A 13250-nucleotide genomic window follows, 5' to 3' on the forward strand; every position below is an offset into this window, starting at 1 on the left:
AGTCCTGTAACAAAATCGGCTGAAAACCGCCACGGGGGCGGGGGTGCGGCCGAGCACTTTGCCAGGGCCGGTTTTGGTTTCCAGTCCCGCCCTGGGTTCTTGCATTACTGCAACTCAGAGATGTTACTTTGATCTTATATGCTCATATGCTTAGTCCTCAAAAAGTTGTGATAATATCATAAAAAGATTTATCAATATAGGCTATGAAATAAGACCACACAAGTCATGAAAAACAGCATATTAATAAGCGGCCTCTTGTACCATCTAAAGAAATTGTCAGACCATTGTATGTGGTTTGGGTTTAAGAAGGAAATTGGTGTACCAATGAGATGTAGTGGAGAGTACAGTAGGTCAATATGGACTCCTTTTCATTTTTAGGTCTCAGCTAGACAGCGCATGCGTGAACACTTCGAGACATGTTGTTTGAAGCTACAGCCCGCCCACAGATTACTATTTGTTTCCTGCAACATCACTCTCATACCTTTTGCTCCCAATAGTTATGGCATACATGCGTCATGCCTCTTCTTGTGTTTGCCAGTGGCAGCTGCTGCCAATAAAAATTGGTAGGCAGCGCTGGGGAAAATAATAAAAAAAATAAAGTACCTAACTGGCGCAACTGCTGCCGGCTGCTGCCGGCCCCTGCCTCGGAGCTCCTCTGCTCCTGGCAGTCCATGGACAACACTGCACAGGCTTCCAGACTTCCCATTCAATCCAGACGCTGCTCTCATGCTCTCATATCCAGCATGAGAAAAGAGCCTGGATTTGTCTGCGTGGGCTGGTTTGATGCTCACCTGTGCCTCTTCTCCACCCAGCTGCATTGGAGAAATCAGGCCATCCCAAGACAGCTGGTTAACCCAAAATGTGAACTTGTAGTGTCCACCACTCCTCTTCCCTGCTCCTGTCCATAGAGGATACTCCTGACCCAAAACCCGGCCCAGACTCAGCTCAGTCAGTGAAAAAAACATGATAAAAAATTGTTTTATCATTATTTTATTGTTCATAAACTGGCTTTCAGCATTGGGGCATTGCTGCTCCGTCATACAGAGGAGCTGGCATGGCGGGACTGGGACCAAAACCGGCCCTAGAAAAGAGCCCCCCGGTGAGCCGAGCTGTTTGCCAGGGCCGTTTTCGGAGGATTTTGTCACAGGGGCCGATTTTGCAGCTATGCAGCAAAAATGGCCCTGTAACAACAACGGCTCCCACCCTGGCAGCCCACTGGGGAAACGTCTGGTGCCCGCCACGGCCAGTCCAACCCTGGGAGCCGGTTCTGTGTTTGGCCCTCCCCTAGAGCATGGGCCAAGTGTCCATCCACTGCTCCTGTTTTTGGAGCTACTGTTTTCATTATGTTCAAGCACTCCATACGGGTGCTTGTGTTTTCACTCACAGTGACTCACTCCTTTCCCTTCCCACCCACCCCATATTCAAGCTGGTTCTTTTCACCTCTCACCCCATCCGTGTTGCTTCTTTTCTGTCCCATTCCATGCCGCTGTCTGTTTTTTCTTCACCTTCCCTACCGCCGCCTAATAATAGTTTTTAAGCACTGCATACGTGCTTGCTACTTAAGTTCCATTCCTATAACAATAACAAGCAAATGCCACTGACTGGGTATTTCATGTTTTGTATGCCTCCAATGGGCTGAATGTGTCCTGGGCAGAAAAGTCTATTTCCCACTTTTCAAAACAAATTGGCTATACAGCAATTGATAATGGAGAGGATCATGCACTTTATCACAATAATGCTCCAACTTTCTCATGGCATTGCAGGCCCTCCCTCTTCATCGCACTACTGCTCCTCCATCCTCACGGCACTGCTTCTTGCCTTTCCTCCATGTTCTACTGCTCTCCATCTTCATCACATTGCATTCCACCCCAATGCAATCTACTCTACTCCACCCCACTTCAATCTTCCCCAATCTACCCTCCTCTAACCTACTCCAATCTACCCCATTAAACCTACTCCAACCTACCCCATCTACACCACTCTAATGTACTCCAATTTACCCCACTCAATCCACCCTGAACTACCCCACTCCAATCTATCCCAATCTACCCCACTATACTCCACTGCATTCTACCCATCTACAATCTATCACACTACAATCAACCCCACTCCAATCTACCAAAATCGACCTCACTGCAACCTACTCCAATCTATCCCAATCCATTACTTCTATCTATCCCATCTACTACACGCCAATCAACCTCAACCTACCCACTCCCATCTATCCCAATCTAAACCACTTCAATTTACCCCAATCTACCCCACACCAAACTACTCCATCCAATCTACCCCACTCCAGTTGACCCTCGTCCATCCCACACCAATCTACCCCCCTCAAATCTACACCACTTCAATCTACACCACTCCAATTTACTCAAATCTACCCACACCAATCTACTCCAATCTACACCATTTTAATCTACCCCAATCTGCCTCACACCAATCTACCCATCACCAATCTACCCCACTCCAATCCAGTCAGCCCCACTGCAATAAACTACCCCTCTTGAATCTAACCCACTCAAATCCAATTCACTCCACTCCTATGTACCCCAATCTACCCACTCCAATCTACCAAATCTATCCCCACTTCAATCTATCCCACTCCAATCTATCCCAATCTACCCTACCCAATGTACCACCCCCAGTCTACCACACACCAATATATCTGACCCAACCTACACCAATCTACCCCACCCAACCTGCACCAATCGACCCCACTCCAATCGCCCTTAGTCAATCTAACCCACTCCAGTCTACCCATCTACCCTACTCCAATCTACCTCAATCTACCCAACACCAATCTACGCCTCTCCAATCTACCCCAACCAAATCTACCGCACTCCAATCCACCACACTCTACCCCACTCCAGTCTACACCAATGTACCCCTCTCTACCCCACTCCAACCTACCCCACTCAAATGTACCCAATTTACCCCACTCCTGTCTACCCAAATCTATCACACTCCAATCTACTTTAATATATCCCACTCAATCCACCCTGATCAACCCCACTCCAATATATACCATTCCAGTCTATCTCAATCTACCACACCCCAATCTATCCCACCCAACCTAAACCAATCTACCCCAGTCCAATCCCCTTTACTCAATCTAACCCAGTCAAGTCTACCCCATCTACACCAATCTAATCTACCCCAATCTGCCCGACTCCAACCTACACCTCTCGAATCTATCTCACCCCAACCTACCCCACTCCAATCTCCTCAATCTTCCTCACTCCAATGTACCCAATTTACCCCACTCCAATGTAGCCAAATCTACCACACTCCAATCTACTCTAATATAGCCCACTTAATCCACCCCGATTTGCCCCACTCCAATCTACCCCAATCTGCCCCCACTCCAAATAATCACATCCCAATACACCCCAGTCTACTCCATTCTACTCATCCAATCTACTCCACTCCAGTCCATCCCATTCATCTTACTCCAATCTACCCCCACTAAAATCTACACCACTTCAATCCACACCACTCTAATTTACTCTAATCTACCCCACTCCAATGTACTCCTATCTACCCCAATCCAACTACTCGAGTCTACCCAATCTACCCCATTCTAGTCTAACCCAACCTACCCCACTCCAATCTACCCCACTCCAACCTACCCCACTCCAATCCAATCCACCCTACTCCAACATACCCCACTCCAATCTACCCCATTCTAATCTACCTCCAATCTACCCCAATCTACCCCTTTCATATCTACCCTACTCAATTTACCACATCTTAATCTACCACACCCAATCTACCCCACCCAACCTACACCAATCTACCCCACTCCAATATATCCCACCCAACCTAACCCACTCCAGTTTACTACCATCCACGCCACTCCAATCTACCTGACTCTAATCTACCCCTCTCCACTCTACCCCACCCAAATATACTCTACTCCAATCTACATCACTGCAATCCATCACGATCTACCCCAATCCAGTCTACCCCAATCTACTCCTTTGAACCCTACTCCAATCTACCCCTTTCCAATGTACCCCAATCTGCCCCGCTCCAAGCTTCCCAAATCTTCCACACTCAAGTCTATTCCAATATTCCTAATCTACCCCATTCCAAATTCTCTAGTCTACCCAACCCAATCTACCCCAATCTGACACAGTCTACCACAATCAATCCCATTCCAATATATCCAACTCAATATACCCTACCAAATCTACTCCACTCCAATCTACCAAAATACCACAATTTACCCTACACTAATCTACCCTTCTCAACCCCACGCCAATATACCCAACTCAAATACACCCCAATCTAATTTACACTAATCACCTCCACTCACATCTACACCAATCTACCCCTCTCCAATCTGCCACAATCCATTGTACCCCACTTTAATCTACCACATTCTAACCCACTTCAGTCTATCCCATCTACCCCACTTTACCACACTCCAATCTACCCCACCCAAATCTACCCACTCAAATCTACACCACTCCAAACTACCCCACTCCAATCCACTAAAATCTACCCACACATTAATCAACCATTCCCTCCCTTTCCCACTTCAACCAATCCATTTCTACCCCAATCCTTTCTACCCCACTCCAATCTATCACACTCAAATCCACCCCACTCTAATCTACTCACTCCAATCTTCACCACTCCAATCTACCCCACTGTAATATACTACAATCTACCCAACACTAATCAATCTACCCCTCTCTACCCAAATCCATTCTACTCCACTCCAATCTTCCCCATTTTAATATACCCCAATATATCCCACTCCAATCTACCCCCTCTACCCCACTCCAATCTACCCCTCTCTACCCAAATCCATTCTACTCCATTCCAATCTTTACCATTTCAATATACCCCAATCTATCCCACCCCAATCTACCCCAATCTACAACACTCCAATATACCCAGCTTCAATGTACCCCACTCCAATCTGCCCTACCCCAATCTACACCACCCCACCCCAATCTACACCATTCCAAACTACCCCACTCCAATTCACCCCAATCTACCCCACCTCTATCCCTCCAATCTACCCCAATCAATTTACCACTCCTCATTCTACCACACTCTAATCTACCCCACCCAATCGAACCCACCCAAATCTAACCCAATCTATCCTATGTCAATATACTTCACTCCAAATTACCCCACTCCAATCTACCCAACCCAATATACCCCAATCTACCACACCCCAACCAGCCACACCGAACCTGCCCCATCTTCCTCACTCCAATATACCCCAATCTAACCCACTCCAGTCTACCCCATTTACCACACTCCAATCTACCCCACTCCACTCCAATCTACCCACTCGATTCTACTCCACTCAATCTACTCCACCAAAATATACACTTGACTATTCCAATCTACCTCAGTCTACCCCACTCCAGTCCACCACAATCTACCCTACACCAATCTACCCAAATCTATCCCTCTCAACCCCACTCCAATATACCCCTCTCTCCAATCTGTCCCATTCCAAGGTGCCCCAATCTATCCCTCTCCTATCCACCCCATCTAACCAATCTACAACACTCCAAGCTACCCTAATCTAAGCAATCTGCCCCACTCAAATTTACCTCAAACTACCCCTCACCAATCTACCACACTCCAATCTACCCCACTTCAATCTATTCTGACTTACTCCAGTCTACACCACCCCAATCTACACCTTCCCAAACTACACCACTCAGTCTACCCCATTTTTACCCACCTACCTCTCTCCAATCTACCTTAGCTAATTTACCACACCTCAGTCTACCAAACTTCAATATACCCTACCTAATCTAACCCACTCAAATCTAACCCAACCTACCCCACTCCGTTCTACCAATCCACCCCACCTCACCCAAATCTACCCCACTCCAATCTATCCCACTTCAATCTACCTCACACCAAACACCCCACTCCAATCTACCCCACCGAATCTATCCCAATCTACCACACCCCAATCAATTACATCCAACCTACCCTTGACTACACCACAACAATATACCCCAAACAATCTAACCCACTACCATCTACACCACTCAATATACCCCCCACATCTACACTATTGCAATCTACTCCAGTCTACCCCACTCCAGTTCACCACCATCTATCCCAATCGACCCTTCTCTACTGCATTTCAATCTACCCTCTCTACCCCACTCCAATCAGCCCCATGTCAATGTATCCCACTCCAACTCACCCCAACCTACCTCCATCTACCACAGTCTAATTTATCTCAATCTACACAATCTACCCCACTCAATTCTACCTCAACCACCCCCACCCAAATATACCACATCTCAATCTACCCCACTTCAATCTATTCTGATCTACCCTAATCTATCCTACCCCAATCTACTCCTGTTCTACCCCAACCCAATCTAACCCAATTTGCCCACAATTTACCTCAATCTACACCACCTCAATCTACCTCAACCTTCCCACCCTAATCTACCCCACCACAATCTACACCAACCCAATCTACCCCATTCCAATCTACTCCACCTCATCTACCCTAACATAGCCCACATCAATCTAACCAAATCTATCTCGCACCAACCTACTCCAAGCTACCCACCCCAATCTACTTCACCCAACCAACCTCAGACTACCTAACTCCATTCTACCCCATTCCAATCTACTTAAATGTTCCCCATTCCATTTTGCCCTAATCTAACCCACTCCAATATACCAATCCAACCCACCCTACCGCACCCCAATTTACCCCAATCTAACTCGCCCAAATTAACCCAACACCAATCTGCCCATTTTCAATCTACCTCACTCCAGTCTACCCAACTCCAATCTACGCCACCCAATATACCCCAAACAATCCAACCCACTCCAGTCTACCCCATCTTCTCCACTCCAATCTGTCCCACTCCATTCTGCTCCACTCCAATCTACCCCACCCAAATCTACACTATTCCAATCTACCCAGTCTACTCCACTCCAGTCCACCAAAATCTACCCTTCACCAATCTACCCCTTTCTTCCCCACTCCAATCTACCCCACTTCAATATGCCCAATTTTAATGTAGCTCAAGCTACCCCACTTAAATCCACCCCATCTACCACACTCCAATCCACCCCAATTTAATCTACACAATCTACCCCACTTTAATATGTTCCGATCTACTCTAATCTACTCCACTCCAATCTACACTAGCCGAAACTACACCACCCATCCTACCCCGATCTACCCCATCCCAATCTAACCGAACCTGCCCACAATTTACCCCAATGTGCACCACGCCAATCTCCTTCAATCTGCCTACCCCAATCTTCCATACCCTAATCTTCTCCACCCCAATCTACCCTGCAACAATCTACACCACCCCAATCTAACCCATTCATGTTTACTCCACCTACCACACACCAATCCACACCACCCAATCTACCCCAATCAAACTCGCACCATTCTACCCCAATCTACCTCACCCAACCTACATCACTGATCCAACCTCAGTCTATCCCCACTCCATTCTACCCCACTCTATTCTACCTCAATTTACCCCACTACAATTTACCCCAATCTACCCCACTCTACCCCACTCAATCTACTCCACCCATTATACTCCACTTCAATCTACCCCAATCAAACTTACTACAATGTACCCCCCTACAATCCACCCCAATACAATCTACCTCAATCTACTAAACTGTACCCACTCCAATCTACCCACTTCAATGTACCCACCCCAATCTAACCCATCCCATTCTACCCCAACCTGCCCCAAAATATCCCTTTCTATTCTACCACAATGTGTACCAAACTTCCCCAATCGACCCAAATCTACCCCACCCCAATCTCCCCACCCAATCTCCCCACCACAATCTCCCCACCGCAATCTACCCTAACATGCCCCACCCCTATCTTTGCTCAACCTACCCCACACAATCTACCCAAATCTACTCACCCCAATCTAGTATACCCCAATCTACCATACTTCAATCTACCCCACTGCAGTGTATCCCAATCTACCCCTCTCCACCTTACTCCACTCACCTTCAGCCATGCTGGACAGCAGACACACTGGGGTGCAACATGACTAAAACATATTGCCAAAGCCAATAGCTCTTGCATAGGCAGAGGAGAGCAGGGGACATAAATAACTTGAATGAGAGGACTAATTTTTCAATTACAATATTTGTGCTTTCCATGGAAAAAGAAAAGTACGGCTGCTATTAAACTGGTTGTGTGAAGAAACAGAACTATTTAAAAGTACAGAGAGAGCTATTGAAACTCAGTTCCGCTCCAATTAGTTCTTACTCACTTCGATATCAGTTGTCCCAGCCAGGGTGCAGCCTGCAGGATATGTGTAATGTTTTGTAAGGAAAACGCCTCTCCTGTTTGTACCAGCTCTAAAATTCCAAATCGATTTTATCACTTAGCATTGTAGTGTAAAAACAGTTTCAATCGGGTCGGGGACAATCGATATTTGCCCGGCGGTATTGCCTCTGTGACCCTCTAGTTATTTAAATCAATGAAGAGGCAGGCGCTGGAGACTGGAAAGCAGGAAACAAGGTTTTTTTATTCTCTCCGGAGGAGAACACAACGAAACGGACAGAAGGTATCGTTCTGAGGTGCTCTAACTGTATTTCTGAGGCCTGGCCTCTTATATCCACATTTATGACTTTATTGCAGATTACACATACATGTTTAAAGCTTTGATGTGCGGAAAAGACATTCTCGGAACTCCCCTTTTGGGCCCGTTCCCACACACATTTACAGTTAAAGTCCCCACCCTAGTCACAACAGGTGATGAACATCGCGCAGCTGGATAATCCGCCGATTCACGGAATGTGGGGAGTCTGATCGGATCTCATGGGGTGGGGGGGGGGGGGGGCTTTGATCAACCCGGGGATTCTTTGATGGGGGAAGCTTTCTATTGTACGGGGAGGGGCAATGATGGTATCGGCAGAGCTGGGTGTCGGCTTGGGAACGGGGAGGACAAAGCGGGCACACGGGGGAAAAGGGGGTTTGCATCTAAGGGCCGGAGATTATGAAAGGAAGGCGGGGAGGTGTCGCGCTGGGAACAGGATGAGGGCCGGGGGCAGAGCAGCGCCGAAGAGGGGTTTATGGCTCAAGGCAGGTGCAAGCAGGGGGTGGTCAGCGTGCAGGCGTAGTGAAGGCAAAGGGCTATGTCAGGGGCCAGCGGCATGCAAAAGGGTTTGTTCTGACCGGGGCATCTTAAAATGGCGAGCGCACGACAAAAGTGTGGCATCAGGGGAAGAGGCAAGATGGCGCAGATAATGTTCACCAAAACGCACTAATTTTCCACAGTCCCTCCTTTAACATATTCAAGACATCTTGCTGGTTCATTTTCTACTCTGGTCTATTGTGGTGGGCATGAGAAAGAAACCGGTAGGAACCCTAGAAAAAGAGTTTGTAAACAATACATTTTGAGGTTTCTAGTTTTAGGAGGTGCACCTATTTGATAAACTTTGATAAATTTGTTCAGCAGGAAAGTCATAGGAATGAAATACAAAAAACGGCGAGCAGCAAGTACATATCATAACGTGAACTGGCAGGTTAATACATATTTCAGATTCGGTTTGGAGCAGGATCAATACAATGGCGGCTGGGAGAGAAATGAGGCAAAAAACGGTGATTGAGGATGTCAAATGTTCGAAGTTTTACGAGTTCTCATTGTTCTTTGTGGTCTTTCGTTGGCGCTGTTGAGCACCGGCGGTGGAGCTACAAGTCCAGCTCTGTTCTAAGTTCTGCGTTGCAGGGCACGACCCTTTCCTCGCGTTTCTGGTCGGAAAGGTCCTTTTCGCCCCGTGTCCTTTGAGGTGATTGTCAGAAAGTTCCGATGGAAGAAGAGCGTTCAAAACAGTCCATAGGGTAGGCCAGAGGAAAAAGGGGGATGGAGCAAGGCCAAATTAGGAACAAACTAGGGGAACGAGAGACTTCAAATAGGCGGGCGTGTGACGGAATTCAGAGAGCGGGGACTTGTCGACAGGCACTGGACGTCGGGCAGGGGCATCAGGTCGACCCTTTCTTTTCACGCTGTCGAAAACAGTGCCTCGTCCTGCAGCTCTTTTCAGTCGTGGTCTCGCCTTGACTAATGTCGCAGGTGTCCCTTAGTCTGCAGTCGGGCCTCGTGCTCCCACATCCGGTCCTTCTCTCCTCCAACAGCAGTACCCTTAAACAAGTTTGAAAAGACAGTCTTTTAGAAAAATTTGCGGATGAAGATAATCAAAAAAGTCTATTTCTCTCCCAGCTCCAGGCAAAGAATGAAAATGTCCGTTATTTTTAACGCTCACAACTGGCATATGAATGACCGGTGGCGGACCTGCTGGATTTACTATGACTTTCCTTCATAATCATTTATTACAGGCATGACAGTTCATCTGATGGTATCCCACCTTCGGGAGACAAATCTGGCAAAGATATGCCGTTCTCTAGAGTTTCACATTTACAAAAGGGTACAGTGAGTCGTCAACATGGTACTACACAGGTATTTTGCTGAGAGACGAACATGGCTAAACATTTCCTTTCTATCGGTGCATCCTGTTTTTCAACTACTGCGGGGTTCATTTTGACGATTTCTTTACCTTGGTCTAGTCTGTTAACCTTGTAAAACATCATTCTGGGTCCTACGTAACCTTTTACAGCCCGGTTACTTAACTAGGAAGGACAGGGGTTTTATGGGAAACAACCAGGGACATAGACAGGGGAGGTAACGGGGGTGATCGTTTTTCTGGTTTGGGTATTGCGGCGTTTCGGGGAGGGGAGGGTCGCGTATTCTGAGGTCCTTGTTTTATACTATAGGAGCCGTTGACATGTAGTTCCCTCATTTCGGGCCAGATTAGGGAACCTCTGTCGTCTTACCTGTCCTTTCCCTTACGGCCCAACCTGGGTTCATTGACTTCTATCGGAAAAGGAGAGGTAATGACGCGGCCTCAGGGTGATTGTATTAAAGACAAGCGTTTGTGCAAATACTGACGGTATTTGAAGCCAATTAGGTGGTGTGCTAGGGGTGGCAATCTGCCAATTTCGGGGCTAACCACTCGGAAGAGTGGTAGTGCAAAAATAGAGAGAGAGAGAGAGAGAGAGAGAGAGAGAGAGAGAGAGAGAGAGAGAGAGAGAGAGAGAGAGAGAGAGAGAGAGAGAGAGTGCAACGGCAGGCTAAATAGTACACGTGCAACGGAGAGGGCGGCAGTGCATTCAAGAAAGGCTATTTAGTGCATTACACAGTAAAGGGTATTCACGAGTCCACAGTAGAATCTTGTAATCATGCAGTTTGAGCATTAGGCAGGGTAGAGGGGACGTGCTTTGAGAAAAGGAAAGAAGAAAAAGGAGGTACCATTTTGTCGCACTTTCTCGCATTCTCGGTCCTTTGACCAGTTGGGTCAACGCTTCAGTCACACACACACACATTCCCTCACAGTTTCGCATCATACATAACGTGGGTTCATTCGTCCGGTCTGGTTTAAGGGTGATCACTTTTTATCAGGTTGTGCTAATTTTTCGGGTTTGTTCGATACGTGAGTAGTTTGCAGGCGTGCTTGGGCACCACCCTGCGGCGCTAGTCCGTTTCGTGTATTTAGACATGGCAAGGTCTCAGATCTTCGCCACACCTCGGCTGTAATTTCTGACGTAACCTGCAGAGGGAGGAAAAGAGGGGGGGGTGGGGGAGACAACATTCGCGCGCATTCAAATACATGGATTCATAAGTCCTTTACTTACCTCTTACTCGTCTTTTCCTCCTTGGGGCAGGGTCCCCGGGGATATGGTTTTCGGAGTCGGGGGGGGTAGTGTGTTCATGTAGGGCGTGTGCGGGGAAACATAAGAAGGAAACCAGAGGTGCCTAGTGCGAGGTATCTAGTCAAAGGATATATCTCACTATCGGGATCCTTAAACCTCTTTCAACGCTGTGGCGTTCTAAAGTTCTTCGGTTCTTGGGTCCCTGCTACTTCGGAACGTTGTACTTTACAATATTTACATTATTTCATTTCACCCTCCTTTTACAGTCCCTCATTTACACCATTCGTTTTACCCATCCTTGGAAGTCACGGTCTTCCTCTACGCGAGAGTTCATGAGTCAGTCGCGTACTTTTAAGACGGAGTGTCGTGTTGTCGATCCGATCCGTCCTCCAGGGCTGGGCAACCATCTTCCTTTAACCTAAAAGAGAGAGCAGAGTAGGGTGCACAAAAAAAGAACTTTCCTACCCATCCCATATTGTTTTAAAATAAAGCATGCAATACCCGTTCATAGTTTCAAAGACTTTATTTTGCAAATTCATTTCAGCATATGGATTAGGAGGGTGTGGTCGTATTTGGTCGGTCGTGGCAATGGCTAAAGTGCGTACAGTGGGGGGGGTGTCGTTTGCAACAGTAAAAAAACATCGGAAAGTTTTACTCATTCATTTGTAAGAGACTAAAACGTCTATTAATTGGCTGGGGGTTTGGGGGCATATATTTTCATAATTTAGAAACATAATCATAACAGTTGTAATCAGATTTCCTATATGCATACCGTACGTATGCATCGTAAATGAGGTTTACATTAGTTATAAAAATATAATACATTGTATATTCGTAATCAACATTTGTAACGGGGATCTTTTCATACTGTTCGTCGAGTGAGCTCTCCTTGTCTTTTCTAGCCAAGTGTACAAAGGATCACAAAAATCTCAGAACATCAAGTTTATATTAGTGCGAAGGAACACCACGAGGTGTTCGTAAGTTCCGATTGATACCAGCGCCATTTTGGGCGGGGCCGGCACAGTCCGGAAGCAGCATCAGGGGGAAATGTTTCCATTACTGGCAGTTTGGACCAGAGTCCTTTTCGGCAGTTCTAGAATTCACGCTAACAGAAGGTGTGGCAATGTCATGTTTGTTTCGTTGGCGATCGAAGCAGCCGTCCCTTACCGGAAACCTGCAAAGGCCGAAGGCTCCGCCGGGGACCTTTGTATGATCTTCAAGGCTGTGAAGATGCTGTCGGAGATGGGGGCTCGTGCTCCATGGGACAAATGTTCGAGTTGTATGGCTGGCCAGAGTTACTCTAGTGGCCGGGGCCCGCCTTCCAGCGGATCCAGACGCCATTTTTGAGGCCCTACAGGGGCCACTCTCGTCGAGTTTGCAAGAATGGAAGAGACCCTTCGGAGTGAAAGGAAGAGGTCCCTGTTTTGTGAGAGCGGGACGTTCAGCTGGGGTGCAGCTGTGATGCCCTCACCTGGGGGGGGGGCAAGGGAGACTCGTTCACATCGTCTCCTTCTCCCGGTGCACTCCATGCCGCTCCTTT

The 13250-nt window shown here is 47.3% G+C and overlaps 1 protein-coding gene across 2 annotated transcripts in view; it reads right to left on the bottom strand.

The window, feature by feature from the left end:
* KIF19 (kinesin family member 19) overlaps positions 1 to 13250 on the bottom strand; it is a 425797-nt gene that overhangs the window by 184056 nt on the left and 228491 nt on the right. The gene's annotated exons all lie outside the window — the stretch shown is intronic.

This window comes from Lissotriton helveticus, chromosome 7, assembly GCF_964261635.1.
Source record: "Lissotriton helveticus chromosome 7, aLisHel1.1, whole genome shotgun sequence".
Taxonomy (NCBI): Eukaryota; Metazoa; Chordata; class Amphibia; order Caudata; family Salamandridae; genus Lissotriton; species Lissotriton helveticus.